Source organism: Zonotrichia albicollis, chromosome 10 (assembly GCF_047830755.1).
Source record: "Zonotrichia albicollis isolate bZonAlb1 chromosome 10, bZonAlb1.hap1, whole genome shotgun sequence".
Classification (NCBI taxonomy): domain Eukaryota; kingdom Metazoa; phylum Chordata; class Aves; order Passeriformes; family Passerellidae; genus Zonotrichia; species Zonotrichia albicollis.
The window spans coordinates 3965295-3980707 of record NC_133828.1 but is presented as its reverse complement, the minus strand read 5'-3'; positions in this window follow the sequence as shown (position 1 = coordinate 3980707).

Below are 15413 nucleotides of genomic sequence, written 5' to 3'. Positions count from 1 at the left end.
TTCCAACTGCTGCCTGTGGTATTGTTATCAGAAAAAGGAAAAATTGTTGCAGTAGGAACCAAGGAGCTGCTGACTGCAAAGTTTTGGGCCCTGTCACAGAATTGTTCCAGCAGGTACTGCTGGAAACAGATGTGGGCAGATCTGATAATCCGAGATGCTTCTGAAATTACTAAACATCTCTTTATCTGGATACTCAAAGGTGAGAAAAGACAATGGGTTTCCCTTAGCACCCTTCTCACGCAAGAAGATTTTGCAGAACATGCGTTTACATCCAAAATCAGCAAAACTATTCAGGAGAAAAGAGAATTGTGTTTCTGATGAAAAGTACCATGACATTTAAACATATAGGAAAGAAATACCTACATTCACAGTATTGTGTTTTGGTACACCCAATGGAAGAGTATCCTCTCCGGATATTTGTTCTGCTCTCCCCATCCTATTTTGACCTCTGTGCTGCCTTGTTGCTTGCTGTGAAAATTGGTGAAGTTTCAGGAATTTATTAATTCAGGTCCATCTCCTGTTTCTAACAGAAAATCCTGATAAGTTTGGTAAGATGACTGGCAGTTACTTTCACTTTATTTTTTTTCTCTATCTCTGGTTTTAATACTGAAGTTGCTTCTTAACTTTTAACTGAAATATGAAATCTAGGCCTTTAGCTGATTACAAGGTTAGAGATTCTCTAGTACCTGACCTCTCATCCTACACCACTTGGTCTTGCTCTTACCATCACTGATTTTGCTTTATTTCATGCTGTGGCCTAGGGGTTTTTTTATGCCATAAAAATCTCAACTCCTCAAAACTTGTCAAGGCTGACTTTTACTCTGGTGTAAGGTACAGCTCCTTTTTCCTCTTTTTTATAATCTGCCAGAAGTGGCAAACATTGATCAATAATTTCTCCCAGGGAACTTTTACTACAGTTTTATTACACTTTGGTCAGTTGATAAAAATAACCACATTTCACTGCTTTGGTAACCTGAACATCTTAACGTCAACCATCATCACACCTGGATAATGGGCAATTAGTTTTTAAATATGGTCTGACTCAATCTTTCTCTTATGATCTCCATTAAATTCTGGCAGAGAAATTCTTCCCAGATCTTCAGTGCTGTTTCTGGCTCTTTTAAGGTTGGGGTTTTTTTGTTTTCTTTTTTTCCTTCCTTGTGCATAATATCCTGCATATTCTAGCACATATGAGTGAAGATTTGTCATTTTAAAAGGATTTCTTGCTTTAAACTTACTATTTCCTGAAACCTGGCCTCATCTTTAGTCCAGCACTGGCTGTAGACAAAGCAGCCAGGTTGGAAGGAAATTAACATCGAAGTTAGAAGTAATTAAAATTCAGAGTTGGCTGGACACTTGTGAAAAGTGCAGATGACTACCTGTGCCCACATATGCAGTGCATTTGTCTAAGTTACTGGTGTGTGAAAAGCAAGGAACGGAACGAAAGCTCCTCTTGCTGCCATAACTACAGCAGATGCTGCTTGCTGCCTGCTGAAATTCAGAAATATGCTCTCATCCTTTTACAGCAGCCTTGTGCCTACCTCTTGTGCCCTTGGTTTCAGATCTCTGACCTCGCCTTTCTTCTGGCATCCTGTAACACACAAATCCATGGACAAGTAGGTGATCCTGTAAGAATCCAAATTATTTACAAGAGAAGGTACTGGAGAAGAAGCTGCTCAGACATGCTCCATTCTTGGCACTTTAAAATTTTCTATTTCTGATTTTAATTAATAGCCTTGTGTTTAAGATGAAATGTGTTCAATTTGTACACAGTGTCACACTACAAGATCAGTTATATACATAGCAATACAATTATTATTCTCTGCTGACAAATGTACCGTGATATTGATAAAAAAGCAATAACTTCAATGTACGTGTCAAAATCTGTCCCGATAGCTTATTACAGATTGTTAGATGAACATAAATTTCTAATGTTCACCCTGTAAGGTTCATTTGTACCATGGCAGATGAAGGTATGGGCAGAAGAATTAATTTCAAACACAATACCAAGTCTCCGATACTCGCTGAGCCTAAGGTATGTCTTTGCAAGCATTCATGGAAGTATTGCTGACTATTCCCCATTTCCCCAGGCCAGGACCAGGCTGCAGGGACCTGCTTGAAACTCCTTAAGTGTCCCTGAGATCTTCTGGTTCTGGCCAAAATCCACCAGCTTTTCCACAATCACCCTTCCATGTTTCCAAGAAGGGAGTGGCTCTGCCTCTCTGGGCTGTCCTGCAGGGAACCAAGGCAGGAGCAGAGCCCCAGTGCAGGTTTTCCCAGGGCAGGAGTGGGTTGTGGGCTGGACTTTTATGAAAACAACCTCTATCACATTGACACGTTTGCTTGTTTTTATGTCCCTTTTTGAAAGGAAAGGGAAACGGGGGCACGGCCTCAGATAGGTCCCGCTTCCTCCTTCATTCATCAGCTTTCTTACCCACATTTAGAAATGCAAGGAAGCCACTTATGAGCCATCTATTTTGGAGACATACCAGATTAAAATAAACCTGTTCCTATGGCTGTGGAGTTGGTGAGGATGCTGAGAGGGACAGGGCTGAAGCACTGGCAGAGGTGGTGGTGAGGCCGAGAAGCCACAGCATTCCCTGTGTGCGGCACCATTGGCTTGGATATCCCATGAGCTGGCCAGGTAGGGTCACACCTCCTCTTCCTTCTCACAGGGACATGACCACAAGGGCTCCTGCCTGAGGATTTGTGTGGCAGAAGGGGTTTTCCCACCCTCCTCAGGAGAGGAGATAAAGATGTGTTTGTTTTGTTTCCCAGAGCCTTGCACCTCTGCTTTGTGCAGAGGAAATGAAAGGTATAGTCAGTGATGGTACTGGTGATTTATTTTGGTGCTGAGCCTTTTTTTTAAGGTCATCAGCTGCATGATCTCTTCACACGGTGCTTTCAGTTGATTACAACTTTTTAATGTTTTCCTGTTGGCCCTTTTTTCTTTCTTCACTTTTTCTGCCCGTTCAGCTACATTTTCCCAATGAAAAATAGCCACTGCAAAGACTTTGCTTGCTTTCTTGTTGTAGAGACCCAGGAAGACCATCCCCAGCATCAGCTTCCTTAGAAGGACATGGATGAACCTCATCCACATTCATCTGGGGGAAAAGTTTCCCACCTTTCTATTCACATGTGGCAGAGGAACAATGGAGAGGTCAATACTTCATCTTCAATTAGCATTTTTGTATTTCAGCTGACTTCATGATCATGTTCTGTGCACAGAAGAAGTTTTTTTCACTAATAAGGGTTTTCATGTGTAATAATACAAGCTTATTTCTCAAAAACCACAAGATTTTATTGTGAAAAGGAACACAAAGTTATCTTGCACCAACATAATTATCTTTCTTTGCAATCCCACAAAGCAAGAAGGTTCAATTACATCTGTTCAAAAGTGAAACTCCACCAAAATTCCATCTATCATCTGATGTGCAGGGTAATGGAAACTATTGTGCTACATTAAAGCTGAGGTATAAAGAATTTGGCTATATGTAAATGGAAAAATACTGGGACATTTTTTATGAGCAGCTCTGTGCAATATTGTCACCTAATTCTCATTTTAAAAACAGCCACTATACCCCAGTTGTTTTTATTTTTTCCTCCTCATTCAGCTGTACCTCAAGTGAAAGGTCTCATTTTAAATGCATTGACTGGACACACTTGAAGCATTTTGAGCTGGAACCCCATCCTTCTTTTGCAATCAGCTGCCCTATATTTGCATCCTTTACTTTCTCAGATAAAAAAAGAAAAAAAAGTCATCATACTGCAGACCAACTCACAGCTAATTGTAGTCTCTGAAGAAAATTAGGATGCTGTAATACACCATTAGAGTCTCTACAATTTGTATTAGGCACCAGGATATGTTTTCCTAATTAATAGTTGCTTTAGTGTCCAGATTAAAAATAGCTGTTAAGGGCTCTGGGTAGATGATACAGCAGTATGAAATAGCATCACACCTGTCTCCCTCTTGCAGCTTCCCAAGTGTAAGTAGGAGTCAGAATTTCCCTCCTCATTAAATAAAAACACTGATAGATAGGACATCACTTGGCATCTCCAAAGTGCTATACCTAAGACATACCATCTGCTACGAAGTTGCAAAAACATAGCCTGAGAAAAGTGGGACATCAAGGTGGAGCTTAATTTTCTTTAGTCAGTTTTCCGTCTCTCCTGGACTTGGAGCGGGGATGGTGCCGGCTCACGATGCCTGAGACTACAGCAAGGGCTGGGAATGCAGCCATCCAGGAACAGGCAAATTCCAGGGGAAACAGGGAAGCTGCTCCCCAGAGGGACACGTTTTTAGTAACCAGGAAGATATTACTTTTGAAGGTAGCGGGAGTGACAGCTCAGGGCTCCCCGTCCTGGTGAGTGCTCTCAGCGCTGAGTTGCGAAGCTCCTTTTGCTTTCCTTCCCCCTTGTCACAGGAGTTATTTTAGCAGTGCTGCAAAGTGCACAGAGCCCGACTTGGAGCTCAGCCTCTGCTCTGAGGGCTGTGGGCGCTTGCTGCGGCAGGAGGTTGAAGCTTCAGACTGAGGTGACCATAAATCCCAGATGTCCTACTTGTGGGAGAAGTAGGACAGAGAGACATGAGCAGACACCCAACACCCTTCCTTTCTGTGCATCACTAGATCCAGACCTGGGTTTCAGGCTGGAAAAGAAAAAAAAAATCCCGAGAAATCAAAGTGAATAAAAAAAGATGCCTTTCCAGCTGCATTTGCAATGGCATTTTTTGGGCACTCTTCTTCAGCATTCTGAGCACTGTGAGTCTCAGTCAGGTCCCTGAGAGCTGGAGACAGAAATACGGGAACATTCCCATCTGCTCGCAGACAGCCTCAGTCTTTCAGACATCCAGCAGCCCAGCTGGAGACACTGCTCTGCTCAGGTTGCCAAACAAACAGACAATTGGATAAAATCTGGGGGCAGAAAAGAGTGGCTCCATTTGGAGTAACAAGGTCATCCTGGTTCAGCAGCACGATTTCCTGCTGCAGCGGGTCTGGCAACAGCAGCCACCCCTCACAGCTCCAGGCAGTGCTACCTGTGCCCTTCTGGAGGCCACCCATCTTCCCTCTCATAGAGTTATTCAAATAAAAGTCTTCTGGCATAACATTCCTACCTCTCCCCTTTAACCCACACGTCTGCTCTGGAAAAGCGTCTCTGATGTGCTGCTGGTTATAGCACAGACACAATGCACAATAGATCATCCCCTGGACTCTTCAGAAATTAAAGAGTAATGGCTTTAGACTGAAAGAAAGTGGGTTTGGAATAGATGTTCGGGAGAAATTCTTCCCTGTGAAGGTGGGGAGACACTGGAAGAAGTTGCCCAGAGAAGCTGTGGGTGCCCTTGGATCCCTGGAGGTGTCCAGGTTAGACAGGGCTTGGAGCACCCTGGGATTGTGGAAGGTTTCCCTGCCCATGGCAGGGGGGGAATGAGATGAGCTTTAAGGATCCCTTCCAACTTAAACCACTCTGTGATTCTGTGATTTGCTTTAGATGAGGAGCTTTACACACACAAGTGAGGGTTTTGGCTCTGTGCTCCTCCCACAGGTCATCCTCCTGCTCCCAAGCAGTAATTTGACAGCCACGTACCATGACTTCAGTAACACAGAAAACAGCATTGCATTTCCTCAAGCAGCTTAACACTGTTTAATTGTGCTAATTTAACCCAGGTGGTCTCTGCAGCAGCTTTTGCCTTAGGCCTGAAGAGAAGCAGGGAGGGGAAAGCAGTGAATTTGCCACATTTGTGCATGGCAAGAGCTCAGAAACCCTAGTTGAGATGTGAAGAAACACAGCGTAACATTTGCGTGCTCCGTAACAGCTCCTGCAGCATCAGGGGAGGGGAAGCATCCTCCTCTCCATGGTGATGCCAGTCAGAGCACTGGGGAGCACCCAAGGTGCTGATGGAGGGGATAAAATGTCCTGTAGAGGCTGGGGCTGGAAACAAAGCAGGCAGAGTCTGCGAAGATCGTGTTCAGAGCATGGCTTTGGATAACAGGATGTGTTTTCCAGGCAATGCAAATATCAGACAATTTGTAACAGTGTTTTACTGCCTTTGTTGTGGAAAAAAAAATGCCCATTCGCAGCCTGGCCCTATTCACCTGAAGCATTTTTAACTAAAGAAAAAGTGTGCAGGGGAGGTTTCCACCTGCCCAGAACAAGGCATAGAGGTCCAGCAGCTGAAACCAGAGAAATTTTGCTTGCCATACAATGGATAGGATCAGGGTCGTTATTGGGTGGATATAGGCTTGCCAGGGGTGGTCACTGTTTCCTAATGATATTGGAAGTGGCTTTTTAATCCTGCCATCCTTTCTCTGTGAACAGAAGAATTTGATGTCAGGTGTAAGTGGAGGGAAATCACACACCAGGGCTGAGCCTCTCCTTCCCCATCCTCAGGTCTCAGGGGCATGTGGATTTTGTGAGATGAGAAGCTCCTGGATTGCTCCTTCCTCTCCTATCTTCAAAGGTGAATAAATGAGTCACATTTAAGCACAGACACAGACAATATTCCAGGTTACACAGACAATATTCCAGGAGGAAGATGGAAACTCTTGGTAGAGCTCCATTTCCAGCATCTGGAAAGACATAGGAGACACAGAGTGCAAGAAAACATGCAAACATCATTAGTGGGGAAAAATAATTTCCATTTTGCTAACCCAGATTCCATAGGTGATGGAGGGTTTTTTAAAGCCTAACTATCCCTTTAAGAATGGCTAGAAACACCCGTCAGAGGTTTGTAATGAAATAACATTATTTATCAGTATTAAATATAGATAAACAAAAATGAGAAACAGACTTAATTGAAACCCTCTGTGAAATCTGGCTAATCAGTTTTCATTTCCAGGAGGCTTTAACTTATGTTATTTAATTTATTATTTATCTGCTCTATTTTGATTTTACTTTTCAGCCACAGCGCTGGGCTTTGGGCTCTTTAGAAACGCATGGGGAGAGGCTGGAAGTATCACCCTGACTTCAATCAGTCCAGCACTTCACCCATGTTTGATTCTTGCTAAGGCTTTGATAAACTTAATGATCACACAAGGGTTCCCCTAACTTCACTGCTGGCACAAATCTTGGGTCCAGGCACACTGCAGTGTAATTTCTTGACCACCAGAGTAATTTTCATTTTGGATCCAGTTTTACCTCCATCCCATGCAAACACGCTGCCATTTCACTTTATTTCTTTAATTTATAGGCATCAAAGTTGCTGAATCAGGAAACTGAGGTTATAGCTGTTGAAGAAACTAATCCCACATCGTGACAAACTGCTTCTTCGGCAGATTTTCTCTTGTTCCTCATTCTGAGTCATTGTAACACGTTTTAAAGGCCAGAGTTACACATGAAGCCTCTTGATGGTGAGAGCTGAGCCCTTTCTTGTGGTTTCTGGAGGCAGACAAACCCCGGCCTGTGTCTCTACTGGTTGCCAGTAGCAAATGAGGTTTAATTCGCATCTCGGTGCTTCCTGTGTCACTGGAGCGTGTGACATTGCCCACCAGAACTGAGAGTGAAGTGGTAAAATATGACTGTGTTAATTGAATTCTAATTAGCCCGACAGTGCTACTCATCTCTGCTGAAGTGCAGCTCGCTGGGATTCCACCACTTCATGGAGAGGAAGGGGAAAAGAAGTAAAATCCCAGGATTGGGGAGGGGGAGGGACAAATTGTTGGACCTGGGTAGAACAGATTAAACTTTTTGTGGTTAGCTCTGGTAGCAATTGGGCCTGTGCTTCCCCAAAAATCAAAACTTCAAAGTGTCTGTGGCATTCTGGGTGGTGGCTGGGGGAAGGAGAGCATCGTTATCTCTTTAAGATGCACGTCTGGATCTATCCATTAGGGCAAATATTTTCTGCACCCCCAAACATCACAATCTGCAGTTGTATGCACAAATTTAGCCTCACAATATACCTTGAAGATAAGGAAGTCAGTTGATCCCCATTTTACAGGCTGGGGTCATTAAATGATTTGTCCAGAGTCACAATGGAAAATCCGAGCAGAAGCAGAGAGGAGCCATGGGTCTGCAGTGCTCCTCTCCAGCTCAACACAGAAACCTTACAACACTTAAGGAATTATTAAAATGTTAAATGAGTTGAAATGAAAGACTCTGTCCAGAGCTGGAGCCATCATTTGGATTATTGACTCAGTTCTTTGAAAAATACACAACTGCGGCAGTATTATGTGTGCAATTATAGCCAATGGAGAATTCTCAAATGAAGGGCAAATCAAAAGGAAACCATCTATGTTTTATATTTCTGTGGTTGCTTCCATCTCAACAGCGATACAGGGCATGCCTGTGCATACATATCTCAGACATATGTTGATTTTTGTGCTTGTCAGCGAGTTGGGCTCTGGGGGAATTCTCCTGCAGGGGTTATGCTGAGATAGAGCGAGAAACAGCAAACGGCTCATGGGCTTTAAGATCTTCTATTTCTCCTTGAGATGGGAGAGGAGGACTGCCTGCCCTTATCCTCTTCCACCCACCCTCATCCTCCTTTCACACCCAGAGTTTTCCATCCTTTTCCTCCTCAGGAGCACTCAGGAACAAATTGTTCAGGATGGAGGGAGGTGGGCACAGATGTGACCACCTGCTGCATGTGCCTTTCTTCTCATGGGCTTTTAAAAAGGCACTTCATATTTTAAAGAGGAGGAGGAAGAGCCAGTGGCCTTTGGTGTTGCTGAGCACTGACACAGCTGGAGCTGCCCGGGGGTGACGGGGTGTTATTTTTTACAGGTTGGCAACCAGACGCTTGTTGCAATGATATTCTTTTTTTTTTTTTTTCCTCCCTTCCAGAGATCGCCTGAGTGTAGATGTGCCAACACGGGTTCTGGTTTTACCACAGCTAATTCTCTTATTTCAAAGAGCGGAAATATCCTCGGACAAATCTGCTTTGTCAAGGTTGAAAACGTTCCACACCACAGATGGTGACCATAAGGTGTAAGTGAGTTTTCAGCTGAACTGGTGACACCCTACCCATTTGCTTCACTGCTGAAGATTTTAAAACTAGTTTTTGTTATGAGAAGCTGAGCGAGATACTTCTCTCCAAATGTCTCTTCCTCCTGTTAGCTCCTCACTTCCATATTCATGGCACTCCTGCTGCTACTAGCACTGCCATGCGTAGCACCTACTGCAAATTGTCCAGTTCCTGTTGTTAGGATGGCAGTTCCCTTTGGTTTTTGAAAAATTCATTAAACGAGGGGGTGGAAGGGGCAGCACAGTCCTGTTATGGTCCAGCACCCTATTGTAGGAGATCTTTTTCCCCCAGGTGTGTTCCTGCAGGTCGGCTCTCTGGGGCTGTAACCAGATGAGTACCTCTACTTTTATGCAAAGGCAACGGGTTCTATTTACATGATCAGATGTGTTGCAGCACAAAAAAAACCCCACTAAAATTCTGTGTGCAGGGATATTGTGGGGAGTTTCCCAGCAATGCTTTGGGGATTTTCAGGCCCTTCGAACACGATGTGAGATTTTTCTTATGGACTGAATAGAGCCTCGGTGGGAATGGTGATGGCAGCTTACAATAATCAGTACCATGCTTTTCTGATTCCTCTTAACTGAGGGGTTTTATATTAATATGAGAGAAACCCACCTGTGGTTGGCAGTCTTGGTTGCTGTATCTAATTTTTCCCTTTTGTAAATTCCCCGATTTCATTGTGATGCCCCTGTTACTATTTTGTGGTGCAGTCATTTGTCCTCACTTCTCTTTTGTCACTGACTAATTCCTCCCCCAAAGAAAAATTAAGTTTAAAGTTGGGAGAGATAAAGGCTGGCCTGCTCCAGACACAAAAACAAAAATGCAAGTCTAAAAGGAAACCTGATTCTGTCTCTGGCAAACTGAAACAAAAAGTAAAAGCCAGTGGTGAGGTTTTCTCTCCCCAGGAAGCTCACCTTCTTTTTTCTCTGCCTTTCTTAAACTAGCTGATTTCAGGAGGGGTTTGCTAGCAGAAGAGCAGCAGGCTGGGGACATAAATTACTTTGACTTCATAAGGAAGTGGTGTTAAGTATTAAATGTTCTTTGGGGCAGCTCCTGTAATTCCTCATCCTCTTCACTTGTGCTACATCTTTTTCAGGTGAAAAGCTCTGTATACCTCATGTCACCATCATTCATGTTCATTCTCTAACTCATTTTGGGGTTAAATTCAGTGTAAGCAAATGCACAATGCCCAGATTGGACCTGCCACATGGCTCCCACAAAGACAAGCTCAGAGGGCTCCTCTTCACTCTCCTCACTGTTGTCACTGCATCTGAGTGATTTCTGCTCCTCTGACACCTCTCCATCCCATTTCCCTGCTGTGCCTCCAGGCCTTGCACCCCTTTTCCTGCCCTGCTCCATCTCCCTTTGGCTTCTCTGCCAGGGTGGCATTCCCATCCCACCACATCACTCTCCATCTGCCTCCTCTCCTACCACTTCCTATCACAGTTTCCACCCTGCTCCCTTCTGTCTCTCTTGTGTTTGTTGCATTAAGCATAATCTGCTGCACTTCTCCTTCAAGACCTACCATGGCTTTGCCTTCTTTACCTTTCATTTTCATTCATCTGTTGCCTTTATAATCAGTTTCCAAGCTCTTTCTTCAAACTTTTTCATTCTGCATCTAAATGGGTTGGGCTCAATGATCTTAAAGGTCTCTTCCAACCTGGTGATTCTGTGGTTCAAATCTATCCTTTATTGGCGCTTGCAGAAGAGTTGACACTAATTTGGTCATACCTCTCACACTGACCCATTTGTCCCCTTATTTTCTTTCATGTGTCACTTGCCCTGGTTCTATCTGGTGTTCAGCTTTATCACAGTGTCTTAACACGTGCCGGGGTTTTCATATGAGTTTTGCTGCTACGGAAGGAGCATGACATGGAAATAAAAACCACCAGATGTTCAGAAGAAGCTCACAATACTGAAGGCTGGGACACATCTTTCTTCTGCCGGCTTCAGTGTGGGCAGCATTGAAGCCAGCAGGATTTTTTTCCCCATTTCTGCTGTACATTATAGTAGCCCCACTTAAGCCTTCTGCCTGTCAAATGCTTGTTCTTGCCAGATCAACAGCAAATTTTTAGCTCTTTTGGGGCCCACCTTCTTCAAGCTCATTAACATGATCTGGTCAGTGGAAAGAACCAATATGGACTCTGCACATATTCAAAATAACCATATTAATATAAACTCTGAAAGTATTGTAAATAGGTGCTTCCGCTGCTTCAGGAGACATGCAAGTTATTTGCCATCCCTTATAAGGTGTGTAATTTAAATATTTTAAACCCTGAAATAAATTACTGATAATAAAATTCAACACTGTAATACTTCTTTGAATATTTTAAACCAGATATAAATTGTTCAATGAAGTTGATCTAGTCTTAGCATACTTTTCAAGAGATTTAATAGTGCATGATTTAAATGTATGATACTCTTCTAGTATATTGTATGGCAGATTACATAGATTTAAGTAGTTCTGGTTGGGCTGAAGGTTTCATAGCTCGGGGTTTCTGTAGTTTGACAGACACTTCTGCAGGTCCAGCAATAGTTTCTGTGCAGTGTCTGATGATCCTAATGTGAGGGAAGCTTAATTCCTATTCTGCAATTGTCAGCTGGCATAGCAGTGCACATTAAGCATGTTCTTCCAACATATATTTGTGACCAGTTTGGAGATGCTTTTTACATGGGGGAAGAATTAAATCTATATCCAATATATGTTACTAAAAACAATGTTAGTGCCATCTTTTGGGCAAGATTTTAAAGCACATAAGTCAAGAAATTTGATGGTCTAATTCCACAGTAAACATTCTTAAGACCATTTGCACAGCTCGTGCTTTCCAAGGGAATATGCTTAAGACAAATGAAAAAAGCTTTACAGTGCTTCTGCTGTGATGTTATTTTGGGTTGCAGAGCAGTCAGACAGTATTGGAAAGTAGGACTTTTTAATAGTGTGTGGTGGTGTCACTACTTCCAACTTCTGACTCATCAGTAACTATTGCATATTTCTCAAGTGGAGGATTTTTTCCAGTAACTTACTGTTCTGAATGAGTTTATAGTGAAACGCTGAGCCAATGTTAACTCTGAGTAAAACAACAGCTTTGATAGCATCTACATTCATTCAGTTTTTCTTTCTCCTTCACATATTCTTCAGCTCATCAGGAACTTATCCCTCGGACTATTGGTTCTTTTGAGAACTCAGCAGGCCGCACATCCCAAATAAAAATATTTTGGCTGTAAAATAGAGCTATTGCTTTGGTTGATAAAATTGAAAAATTGGGCTATCTCACCATTTCTTTTTCTTAGGAAGAAATTCTCTACTCAGAGGGTGGTGAGGTACTCCTAGGGGTTGTCTAGAGAAGTCATGGATCCCTAGAAGTGTTCTAAGTGAGATTGGACAGGGCTTGGAGTCAAATGGCCCAGTGGAAGATGGCTGAAAGGAGATGGTCTTTAAGGTCCCTTGCGACCCAACCCATTCCAAGATTTTGTGAATTTCTAGAGTTGGTCTTAGACAATGGGCTCTCTTAAGAAAAACAGGACAGGTCCACTAAACCCAAAACTGATGGTTCTCTATTCCTTTATTCTCCTACTGTCTAAAAATTACACCATACACTTCGTACCAACACACAGAACTTTATTATGGGTATAAGGACAAGAAGCGAATTTTCAGCTAAGGTTCAGTTAAGATCTTATAGCTGTTTTGGATTTCATTTTATTGGCTTTGATTAATGTACATATATTTTTACGTCTCTGCAGCTCAGAATTCAAACAAACAGCTCATTCTGTTTATTTAAGAGATTGCATCATCACACATCTGACAAATGCAGTTGCTGCATTTACAGCATCGTCGCACAGAGTGCATTTATTTGAACTTTCTCCCATGTACATGGGATCACACATTCAGATAAACACAGCTGTGTTTATTTCAGGCTGCACAACTCCAGATTGTGGATGAATGTCTACAGCCAGTGGACTCCACATACACTGTACAGGATTTGCAAATTCTTATACCTGCATTATTCGCCGTCTAAACATCCGAAGGCTCGTATCTCATTTCGAGCTGGTAGGAAAGGAGACTTTTTCATCACGTGCTTCAGTAATATTTGCTGAGTAGTTTATTGGGTAAAAATATTCAATTATTTTTATTATGAGTTAATACCCACAGACCCATTTGTCTGGACACCTACGCACTAACGCCTTCATTTGTGTCTTGAACTTACAAACCATCGACTGCCGTGCTGGCTTGCTCACCAAGGCTTTGGTTTTGCTTTTACTGTTCAGGCAACTAGCACTGCCCATGTGGACTGAAGTCAGTTGTTTAATGACTTCACTGTTTGCAGATTGCAGCCCAAAGATGTTTCTTTATTTGCAACATGAATGAGCAAATCTATTCTTAACAGGGGAAAGAAAAGAGCAGCATTGTGTGGACACTGCAGTGGTTGGGGCTGTGACATTTTGCAGTTGCCATTGTGGTAATTAAAGTCTCAGTGATTCAAAGTCTTGAAATCAGACATTGAGTAATCCCCTGGTGTTACTCATGTGCTCGAGTTGAGCTTAGGTGTAATTTTTTGCATTCTTTTGTAAGAATGCTGAAAAAACCACATCTGACCCAAGAATGGCATCCTACCTTCAAGCTCTCCTGCATCAAAACGTGAGGCACTTCACCAAGAGCTGGGAATGCTCAGGTTTTGAGCATAGAGCCAAAGTCCAACACAGGACTGAAATTGCAAAATGTACCTACATACTGAGATACTTCCTCCCAAAATAGAAGAAGAAAAAAAAAAGGTTGTATTAGCTAAGACCTGGTCAAGTAGGTGGCATCCCTTCCTTTGAGAGTGAGGGGCTCAATCTAGATCATCTTTAAGGTCCCTTCAACCCAAGCAATCCTATGATTTTCTGAGGATCTGCTTTTACACCAACATATCAAATGCATTTAGGGAAAAATAATAGTCAGTTTATTTCCTCATCTCAACTCTGACTTCTCTTTCAGAAGAAGAGTAAATACTCACAAATAGGGATTCATAATAACTGCGTGTTCTGCACTCTATGCCCAAGGCTTATGTTCTGCTGAACTGTGTTTCATGCAGATGCTAAGGGCAGGTGTGAGACAGAATGCAGATCCTCTCAATTGAGAATTCTTGGGCTTTTGGTGGATTAGAGAAAGTCATTCTCCAGGACAGCTTGGAAAATACTGCCTTCCTTATGTACAAAGAAACTCGAGAGAACCTCAAAGCTAAGCTCAAGACCAGGAGATGTCTGATGAATACTTACCACTGCAGGCATTCAACAAGAGTCTATTCTCCTCCTCTTCCTGAAGCCAGAACAAAAAATTAGTGACTTTTGATAATTCCTAGCCCTATATAGTGTTGGTAGGATAGCAGAAGATCCACAGAAACCTAGGTACCATGTAATGTAGAGCATGGACACCCACAGAAAGCACCGCGTGCCCTTTCCAGTTGGAAGTCAGTGAAATCTGGAAATTTACTCTGAATTTCGCAGTGTGATAAAGCAGACCCAGAGCTCAGCCATGTAAAGCCAGAGAAAAGCAAACCAGTGTGTCCTGCTGCTTGCATTTGCACTGCACTAAAGCCCGAGTTAATGAGTTGTGGAGAGCAGCATTTGGCCCAGTGGCAGAAGAGCCACATTCCAGCACGAGACGTGATGGATCTGAGCTAATGGGATGTGGGTAACTCAGAACTGCCACAGTGTTAACGGTGGGGCAACACAGCAGCCAGCCCCCTGGTAAATATCCAGAGTGATATCTGAGTGATATCCACGGCTCATTTATTGTGATCATTCCAAACTGTTTGAAGTAAAGCAAGCTCTGATTTACCTTCCCAAACTGCTGTACACCTTTGTTCCAGTTTCTGGGTGCTCTCTGCCTTGAGCTGTATGATAACATCTGGATAAAAATAAATGCAAAAATGAATGCCATGTTCCATAGCTGATGAATTTAAGAGGAATAGTGTGATTTGGTAGCATGTAATATACTCTTTGTGTCTGCTTTGCACAACAATGAATGATTAGGATTCAGCCTAGCCAGGAATAGGGTCATTTGTATATAATTTATTCTTCCATCACTTGTACTGAGACAACTCTAGCTGACCTGAAAAGTCTTATTTATGGGGTACAAGGGTACAACAGATATCAGAACCCACCCCATATTAAGGATAAAGCAGGGTTGGATTTTTGGATAGAAGCTGTGGTAAATACTATATAATTTTATACATTGAGACAATACTTACAAATACGACTTCCTGCTAACTTTAAATATCCTAATTTAAAGTTTGAGCAAATTCAATAGTAAAATAATGCTTTGCCTCTTTGATGCTGAAGTAGAAAAATGATGTGGGTAGACACTATATTATAGCACTGTATATTCAAGAGCTGCAAATTTGATAAGGTAATCTGCTTCTTCTCTTCTGTTACTCTTCACTTGGCAATTAGATTTAAGAAGCAGAATCCA